Here is a 9,523-nt window from a genome sequence, read left to right as displayed (position 1 = left end):
CCACATTTGCTTATGCACCCATTTGGAATTATTATTCACAATGCACCTGCTCATTCTTTGAGGGTAGCAAGGGCTGCCTGATAATACTATCCTTGGGAAATCTGCACTATTCAACCTGCAACTCTGGCCTTGCCCCAGCCTTTGATCCTCAAACCCAAAGAACCTGGGAAAGAAACACGATTGAGTCCCTTTAAGGTATGAAAACTGCTGTTTTGCCGTGGTATGAAATGAAGAGCACAGAGTGGAAGGAAGCAGAATTTTTCAGGGAACGTTTTAGAGGTGGAAAGACCATCTTCAAAAGTGGGTACACCTAGATGGAGGATATGTTGAGAAACAATCGTTTCACATCTTGATTTTTTTTGGTTTATTTGACAATGGTTTCTGTGATTGTGTAACACTGTTTATGACTTACCATCATCTCTCTGTGTGTGAGTATGATAGGTATACATATATGTATATGCATATATATATATTCTATTTTAGTGGAAGTAAAATATAGGGTCAAGACATTTGTGCTTGAAGTCCACATGATATATTTTAGGTTATTTGAAATAGCATATAGAGTTTCAGAAATATTCAGAAAATAATTATTATAAATGTTTTTTTTAATTTAGCTCACAATTTTTATTCAATGAAAGAAATGTCTCTATGTTATCCTAGTGATTAAAAATATTTAAATTATGGGCCCAAATGACTTGTTTAATGTAGTGTGCATTATCATTTCATTCTAGAGTACACATATAGAATGACAGTTACAATTGTGGAAACACAAATCTCATTAACTCAACCCTTATTTCTTTCTAAATAGATTTCTCAAAACATTTCTCTAGTGTGCCCGTACTAGACAAGTCTCTGAGATTAAAAATGGTCTATTACTCAGCCGTAAAAAGAAATGAAGTCCTGATACATGCTACAACTTTGATGAACCTTGAACATATTATGCCAAATGAAATAAGTCCGCTACAAAAGAAAATCATATTGTATGATCTCATTCATGTGAAATATTTCAAACTGCTTCACTGCCGTTGGGGCAATTCTGACTTGACTCAAAGCAACCCTACATGACTGAGTGGGACTGCCTGTGGTTTTCCAAGACGGCACCTCTTTACGGGGGTAGAAAACCTCACCTTTCTCCCTCAGAGCAGTGTGGGTTTGAACTACTGACCTGATGGTTGGTAGCCCAACATGTAATCCCCTATGCCACCAGGAATCAATGAAATATCTAGAATAGATATATGCCCTGGGGAAAATCTAACATTATGTTTACTCTTTGGGATGGACTTAAAGCAAGGGAATAGTCTTCCTTCAGTTCAAGTATGAGCAGGTTAATGGATTGCAATATTAAGCAATTGGTGTATTAAGCCATTGGTGTTCTTTATACCATCCAGAACCCAAAGATTTCTCATTTCCCCCTTTATTCTGTTTTCCCCCAAACTGCATTTTCCAGTGAGTCAGGGAAGTCACCGTGAGCCCCATCATTCTGATACCAATTGTGGTGATAATCTCTTTTAGAAGAATGAATACCAGACTGGTCCCAAGGAGTTGACGATTAATGATGCCCCAAATGGTCAACTCTTCCATGAGACTGCTAATCAGCTCCATTTCCCTCGCCCGCCCCCTCCCCGCCCCACTCCTCCCTTGAGTATATTCCCCCACGTTTCTGGGTTTTGTGAATTGCTGCAACATCCCACAGAACCTCACAAGAATTTGGGGAAGTGTCTCACATGGTGGTGGGTGCTTTTCAGACCAAAGGACAGGCCGGGGTCAGGCAGATGCAGGATCCAGAGGATGCACACCTCTCTTGGCTCTCGCTGCCAATGAAATCCCTCCTCCTGCTTTTCAGAGGGCTCATTTTAAACACAGCGAAATGGCACTCCAGGACCTCCTGTTCACAATTCCTCCCAGGCGAACCCTATCCGTCTCTTTCCATGCAGGACAAGGTCAGCTGGTGGGAGTGAGAGACTTTGGCTCGCAGAGTCACATTACATAATTTACCTCTCCTGTAGTTACCAGTGGCAGGAGGGAGGAGGAGAGGGGTGGTCATTGACTTGGAAGCATCATTTCTCTTTTGGGTGGTAGAAAATGTGGTACCAGGTATTGGTGATGGTTGAGCAGCTTGATTAATGATATTCATGTCACCCAATTGTACATGTGAAATTGACAACATAAATTGATATTAAATTGGCAAATATTATTATATGAGTTCCAAAAAAGTTTATGGAAAAATTCCCTTGACTTTTAATTCTATGTTTTGATGAATTTTTTTGAAGTCCTTCATCTTTAATTTTTACAACAATAAAAAAAATAGAAAGAAAAAATTCTAAAAGGTATGGCCATACCCTGAAGAAGTTTGGATTCTAGTAGGAGATCCTGGTAGGCAAAAGTTCCAGACAGTGACTAGGAGCCATACATGCACATGGCCAGCGAGCTATCCACACAGACTGCACAGGGGGCCAGCCCTCCGGAAGGAAGGCTGAGGAGGAGTTAAGTTAGAGAACAGGGGAGTGGGTTAGGGCACGGGGGAAGGCAGTGCCAATGATAAGGTACTCGGGGAAGGTATTTACCCAGCTTCTGCCCACTGGGAAATAGCTGGGTTACTGAGTGCAAGCCGGCTATTGAAGAGAGATGGGTCTGTTTGCTGAGCATTTTGCCCTGGAAACTTTGCAAGCTGCAGAAACAAAAGGCGTAACTCTCTGTGAGGTACTTGGGGTCACTATGCGCAGAATTCCTACAACTGTCCTTGGCTGTGGCAATGGATGAGAAGAAAAGCACGCTGGCAGAAGCTGCCCTAGGAATTCCAGCCTGAGGGAAGCACCCCTTGGGCCCTTTTCTTGCAGCACCTCCTCCTTTGCAGTCTTTTCTTCCCAGACTCCTGCCTGCCGGGTCTCCTTGCCCAGGCTTCCATTTCTTCCTTTACGGAGTCTCAGGGGCACTGGCTCTGTCTTTCTCAGTAGCACAGTGAGCCTTACACGGGGCTATGAACCCCGAGGTCAAGGTCGCAGTCTGAGTGGCTAACCAGCCATTCCGTGGGAGAAAGTGGAGGCTTTTTACTCCCATAAAAATGGACAGTCTTGAAAACCCACTGGGGCAGTTCCACTTTGTCCTATGGGGCCACGATGACTCAGAATTTACTGGAGAGCAGCAAGCTTGGGGTGGGGCCCTGTCTGCATTACATGCGCGTCAACTATCCTCATGGCCTTTGTTCCGTTGAGTTTGTCAATTAGAAAGAACTTGGGCGATGAAACAATCTGAATACACGTTTTTAACTTGAATTATGATCGAAAGTGGTAGCATGTAGTCTTTGTTCATGATCTCTGTGGCCTTTTGCTTAGGTCAGCGGTTCTCAACCTATGGGTCGCGCGACCCCTTTGGGAATTGAATGACCCTTTCACAGGGGTCGCCTGATTCACAACAGTCGCAAAATTACAGTTATGAAGTAGCAACAACAATAATGTTATGGTTCGGGGGGTCACCACCACATGAACGGTATTAAAGGGTCACGGCATTAGGAAGGTTGAGAACACTGGCTTCGGTTTCACTGACCCGGTATGAAAAAGTTCATAATCCAATGAGGGCTATTTCTTGTCGTACATTTAGAGCTTTTCCTTGGCCAAAGCCAAACATTAGCATTCTTAGCTGTTCACTTATTTATACTCCAGGAAAGCAACAGTTGTGCAAAAGGATTGCCAACAGAATCCCGAGCTGCTGCGTGGAGACTTAAGTACCTCATGGAAAAATACCTCTCAATTGGAATTCCTCCCCAAAGCCAGCTTCGTTAGTGCTTCGATAACTGAGGTAGGGGGAATAAAAGAGAGTCTAAGCAAGCAGTTACAAATATGAATAGTTGTTACACCTTTCAGCAGGGTGAGTTAGTGTAAAGAATGTAAGATATTAGTACAGAGGCTCTTCCCAGCATACACCGGCTGTGTCGTGTCTTTAATTGACCGAGAATTAATTGCAGGTTTCAAATGCTTTGTAGTTTAATGAACAAACAGAACAGAGCCTCGGGTATGTTTTATTAACCTGACTGTGCCTTGTATTTCAAAACCGTCTTAGAAAATACAGGAGACAAGCTTTGTGTATGTATGTGTGCGTGTGCGGATACACGTGGGTGTACCTGCAAGCAGAAGCAATGGCCAGCAGGGCGGAAGGGCATAGCCGCAGAGGTTGTGAGTTATTGACACAACTGTCCGAACATTATTCATTTCAATCGTATGACAATGGAGCTGTGGCTAAGCATGTTCAGAACTCTTGTCTCTAGAAAGAGGGCTTCTTTTTCCCTTTGTTTTTTAAAACTTGGTTCTTCCATGAGCACATTTCTAAACATACGTTTATTTTTTTATTTCCAGTTAAAGGAAGGAGTTTTGAGCTAAGAACTTTGGAAATTCTTACTGCTATTGAGCCAATTCTAGCTCACAGTGACCACATAGAACAGAGTGGAACTGACTCTTGGTTTTCTGTGTACATATCTATGGGGGTAGAAAGCTTCATCTTTCTCTCACAGAATGGCTGATAGGTTCAAAGTGACAATTGGTGGTTAGCAAGTCAACACACGATCCACCAAGGAAATCTCTAGTTACTTGTCCATCACCTGTCTTTTATAACCATAGCTCCTATTTAGCCCCATAAGTCAAGTGTCTGTGTCTTTTGGCAGCGTCAGGTAGTTTTTTGACCAATTTAAAACCTTGTGTCTGAGGTGCTAGAGGGAGGCGATGAGAGTTCGACATGGCAGTGATGAACATGGTAGCCAGTGTTTATTGAAACCAATAATGTATGATTGTATAAGTCCATAACGCTGATGCTACTTGAGAGATAAAAATCTGCTTTGCTCCTGGATCCAGAACCAAGCAAACTTGCCCTTCCACCTCCCAGAGTAGCTTGCCCCTCCTCTGCCTAGAATCGCCCAACAGAAGCAAAAATTCCTTTACTCTTTGGACAGCGCCAAAACCTGACCCTCCTTTGTCCTCTCACACCCTGCTGAGTTTTGTTTTTCTTAGACTCACCCAGTGCCAAGCCTCAGCACCAATGGGTCCTAGGCCCCTAGGTCCTCAGTCAACTGGGATATGAGGGACACCTCCCTCCTCATCAGTGGTCTCTGTTGGGTTTGCTTTGATGTCTATCTGAAGGGGACCAGCAAGCCACCCCCACATTTCTTCTTCCTGAATTAACTGGAGCCCAGGGAATCAGCCATGTCAATGTACCCTTTTACCTTGAACATCTCTCTCAAATAGAGAAGAGACTAGGTCCTTTCTCCACTGACCCTACACATTTACATGAAAGCATTTAAATATTTGTACAGTCCTATGATATTACATGGCAAGACCTCCACCTTATTTTAACTACCATTCTATTACCAGGAGAGGGTGACTGGGTCTGGGCGGCTGCCTGTCAACACTCAGATACAGATAATACCCCTCCCTTGGACCTGGGACCTAGCTTCCTAACCAAGTAGCTCCAACTTCTAATAGGTGGCCTTCTGAGCAGTGGCAGTTGTGGCAGCAGCCCATTTAGTCCAAGAGAGCCAAGGGGTCACGGAGCCCCATCTCACACACTGGTCCTCCATGTCTGCCACCCACACAAAAAATTGGAGCACGCTATTTTGTCAAGGTCATCCCCTATTCTTGTAAATTTCCTCACATGGCTCCCACCTAATGGAGAAACCACTAGTAACTGCCTACATTTTCTAGAATGACATTTCTTAGACATCCAGGAATTCCATCTTTTCAATCAACTTTCATCCAACACCCCTTGTGGTTCAATCCTCATTGGGGCCACTATAGTAGGAACTCCCCCACCCCCAATCCCGGGACCCTGAGTCTTCCCCTGAAAAGTATTCAGGGACTTTAGCATTTCCTCTTCTCTATTAATTTCGTTGCCCACATAGATCAGACAGACGCTGGAGCCCTGATAGCAGAGTGGTTCTACATTGGGCTGCTATCTGAGATGCCCGAAGTTCAAAACCACCAGCTAGTAAGAATGAATGGTTTTGGAAATTCACAGGGTAGTTCTACCCTGTTGTATAGAGTCACCATGCATCAATTACATCCTTGGTATCAAGTAGAAGGTTTTTGGTAGCTCAGACAGGCTAGTCCTTTCTGTATGTGTCCTCTTCCTATTATGCCCCTTAGTCTGTCTTTCCCCAGGTATATCCCTAATTTCAGGTGATACCCCATCCTGGTGCCTCTGTCAGTCCCTCTCTACCAAACCTGATCCCTACAGCTAAGTCCCCACTCCCCGTTGCTCCCCATAGTTAAACTAGGTCTTACTGCTGGAATTGGAACAGGTACAGCAGACATAGGCCCAGCATCCCATAATTTCATGCTTTGATCAAAATAGCTAGCTGATGACTTAGCTCCCTTATTTGACCAACTAATTGCATTAGCATACAAGACCCCATCAACTCCTTAGGCAAAAGAGTTCTCCACAACAGAAGAGGGTTAGGTAACCTCTCTTTGGGGGAAGGAGCTCTTTGTGCTTTCTTTTTTTTTTTTTTGAGTGTTAAAATTTTTTTTTTAATTTTTAATCATTTTATTAGGGGCTCATACAACTCTTATCACAATCCATACCTACCTCAATTGTGTAAAGCACATTTGTACATTCCTTGCCCTTATCATTCTCAAAACATTTGCTCTCCACTTAAGCCCCCATAATCAGCGCCTCATTTTCCCCCTCCCTCCCTGCTCCCCCCTCCCCCACGAACCCTTGATAATTTATAAATTATTATTTTGTCATATCTTGCCCTGTCCAACGTCTCCCTTCAGGAAACCTGTTGCTTCGATAACATGTCAGGACTTGTACGAGAAGGAATTACCCAACTGCAAGCAAAAGCCAGCGGCCTTCCAGAACTCCAGACCCCTCCATGGGTCAGCTCTCCATGGGGATGTTGGCTTGTGTCCATCTTCGATCCCCTCATAACCTTCTATGTACTCCAGCTACCCCCTGCGTGATACCACGCCTCTCCTCTCTCATAACCAACCACTTAAAGGCACCGCTACTTACTTAGCTTCTCAAATACTTCTACTCAAGAGAGGTTAATATCTCTCCTGCCCCCTAGCATCGATGGTGCCACAAGTCAGCCAGAAGCAGCTAGCGCTTGATGGTACATTTTTCCCTTACATCATTAAGTAGCAAGAATGACAGATAAAAATCTGTTTGGCTCATGAATCCAGAACTAACCAAACTCGCCCCTCTAGAACAGACCAACAGAACCAACATACGCTCCTGTCCTGTGACTTCCCAAAGCCCCTCCGGCTGCAGCTTGTACAGAGACCCTGTGAAGCACGAGCCTTTGTGCCTGTCGATGCGCAGGGGCACGGTGTCTCATTCCCAAAGACAGGGATACTTAATGAGGAATTCCACTGGAACTCAGCCCCAGGTCCCAGGGTGTCTCTCACCAAGCCCCCTCTCATCACTCAGAACTCATCAGGAGTCTAGGCAATAAAACGAGTTGTTCCTTCTTCCAGGTGAGGAAATTTGAGCTTAGTGGAGTCAAGTCACTGCCCAAACACAAAAACAAAGAAGTGGCTGAACAGGGCTTCTGGAGTAAGGTGCTTGGAGTGCTTGGCTCTCTGCCAATGTACTCTGAGCTGTTCCCTGACACCCAGGGACGCCCTGCCACTCACACACAGCCTCTGCCTTTGCATGCAGAGGCGTGATTTCTCTCTAGCATATTCGGTAAAGTCTTCACGTTTTCATGAATCACATTTATAGTCTTTTAGTTTTGAAGAGGATCAGCAATAATTCTGAACCCTTTAGAGGAAATGAGATAGAATCTTTTTTCCAGATTTAAATTTTTTATTGCAAAATGATCACGCTTATCATAAAAATGCGAACAGCACAAAACTAATAAGTGAATATATGCTCTCTTGCTTCCTTAAAAAAAACAAAACTACCTTGTCATACCCATCCTCACCCATCCACCTCTAAATGCCATTTTACTTTCTAGAGGTACCCAAGCTTAACATTTAGAATGTCTATCTGTGTTTCTATCTGCACCTATGCACATACATCCACACATAGTGGACAGGTGGTGTGTGGAGCTAGGCTCCTTGGATTAAAATGCTGATTCTGATGTTTATTAAAATGCCTTGTTCCAGTAATCTCTGTGCTTCAGTTTCCTAATTAGTCAAGTAAAGATAGTAATATTTCCTATAACATTTATGTATTAAAAATTGTGAGCTACTATAGACAGTAGTAGATAAAAAAATTAGACTGTGATACCTTAAATAAGTCATCATATCTAGCTATACCTATGTGTGTATATATGGCTATTTAATACACATGAAGGTGATAGCATATGAAGTATGCTGGCTGTGGTAAATTTTAGTGACTAATATACTACTTCAGTAACATAAAACCCTTCTTTTAAAAAATAGTTATATAATATCCCATTGGATGTAAGAAAACTATTGGTAAGTTTTAAAGATTTCTAGTCTTCACTCTTATAAACAATGGTGTAATAAAGTTTGGGGGTGTGCATCACTGTATTTTTGAGTACTGCTGCAGGTTAAATTTCCAGAAATGGAACTGCTGATGTAATGGGTTCACATTTAAAATTCTGATTGAAACTGCCAAAGCACCCTCCTCCAGGGCCAATTCAACTTACTCTTCAAAGCACTGAGTGGATTAGCTTATTTCCCTATAACCTGGCCACAGATGGGCTAATTATAAATGCTTTTTTAATGTTTTTGTCAGCTCGCATGTCTACATCATTGTTCTCCTGCAGAACATCATTTTAGGTAATGTATGGCTACCTGGATATCCACAGTCCCACACAGTCCCAAACTCAAAAATTCAAACTTGCGGCCCTCGAGTCAATGCCAGCTTATAGAGACCCTACTGGACAGGGCACTACTCCATTAGCAAAATGTAAGAGGGATCTGTATTAGGTATGGAGAAATGGCTATTGGACGGGTTTGAGGACCAAACACAAAAGCCAATCCCTCTTGTACTTTTGACACTCACTGCTAAGGCATGGAGCTTGTTTGAAGTGTCTCAAAGAAAAGGCAGGATCAGACTGGAACATAGGGTTCAGAGTTAGCCTTGGGTAATTAAATGTGTGCCATGGTTTTTGCTGCGTGATGTGAAAGTACTAAGTCTGTACGCGTGGATGTGAAGGGAGGGGCAGACTGTTGAAACCAGAGATCACATAAGGGTTATCTATCTATCTATGATAGATAGAACAGCATCATGGACATTAAATAACCCGAGACTGCCTTTTTTTAGTCACTTTTTGTTTTTTAAAATATTGAAGTGTATGCCTAAGACAGTTTGATGAATAATATGGTGTGTGGTGTGTAAATTAACTTCCCTGGATAAAACAGATAACTCTTTGAGGGTTGGAAGAAAGGCAAGAGGAAAAATATATATTTGCAAAACCAGTATATGCTCATTCATTCAACCAATTAGCACATACCTTTGTCTTTTAGTACATGCTTTTAATTAATTTAACTTGAATAAAGAGTTACTTGTGACTATGGGCTGTTATATTTGACAGTGTAGCTATAGAGCAGTGGTTCTCAAC

This window comes from Echinops telfairi, unplaced genomic scaffold, assembly GCF_000313985.2.
Source record: "Echinops telfairi isolate 266 unplaced genomic scaffold, ASM31398v2 ScPeMD7_15;HRSCAF=58, whole genome shotgun sequence".
NCBI classification, from domain to species: Eukaryota; Metazoa; Chordata; class Mammalia; order Afrosoricida; family Tenrecidae; genus Echinops; species Echinops telfairi.
The sequence above is the reverse complement of the archived record's forward strand: the minus strand, read 5'-3'. Positions refer to the sequence as shown.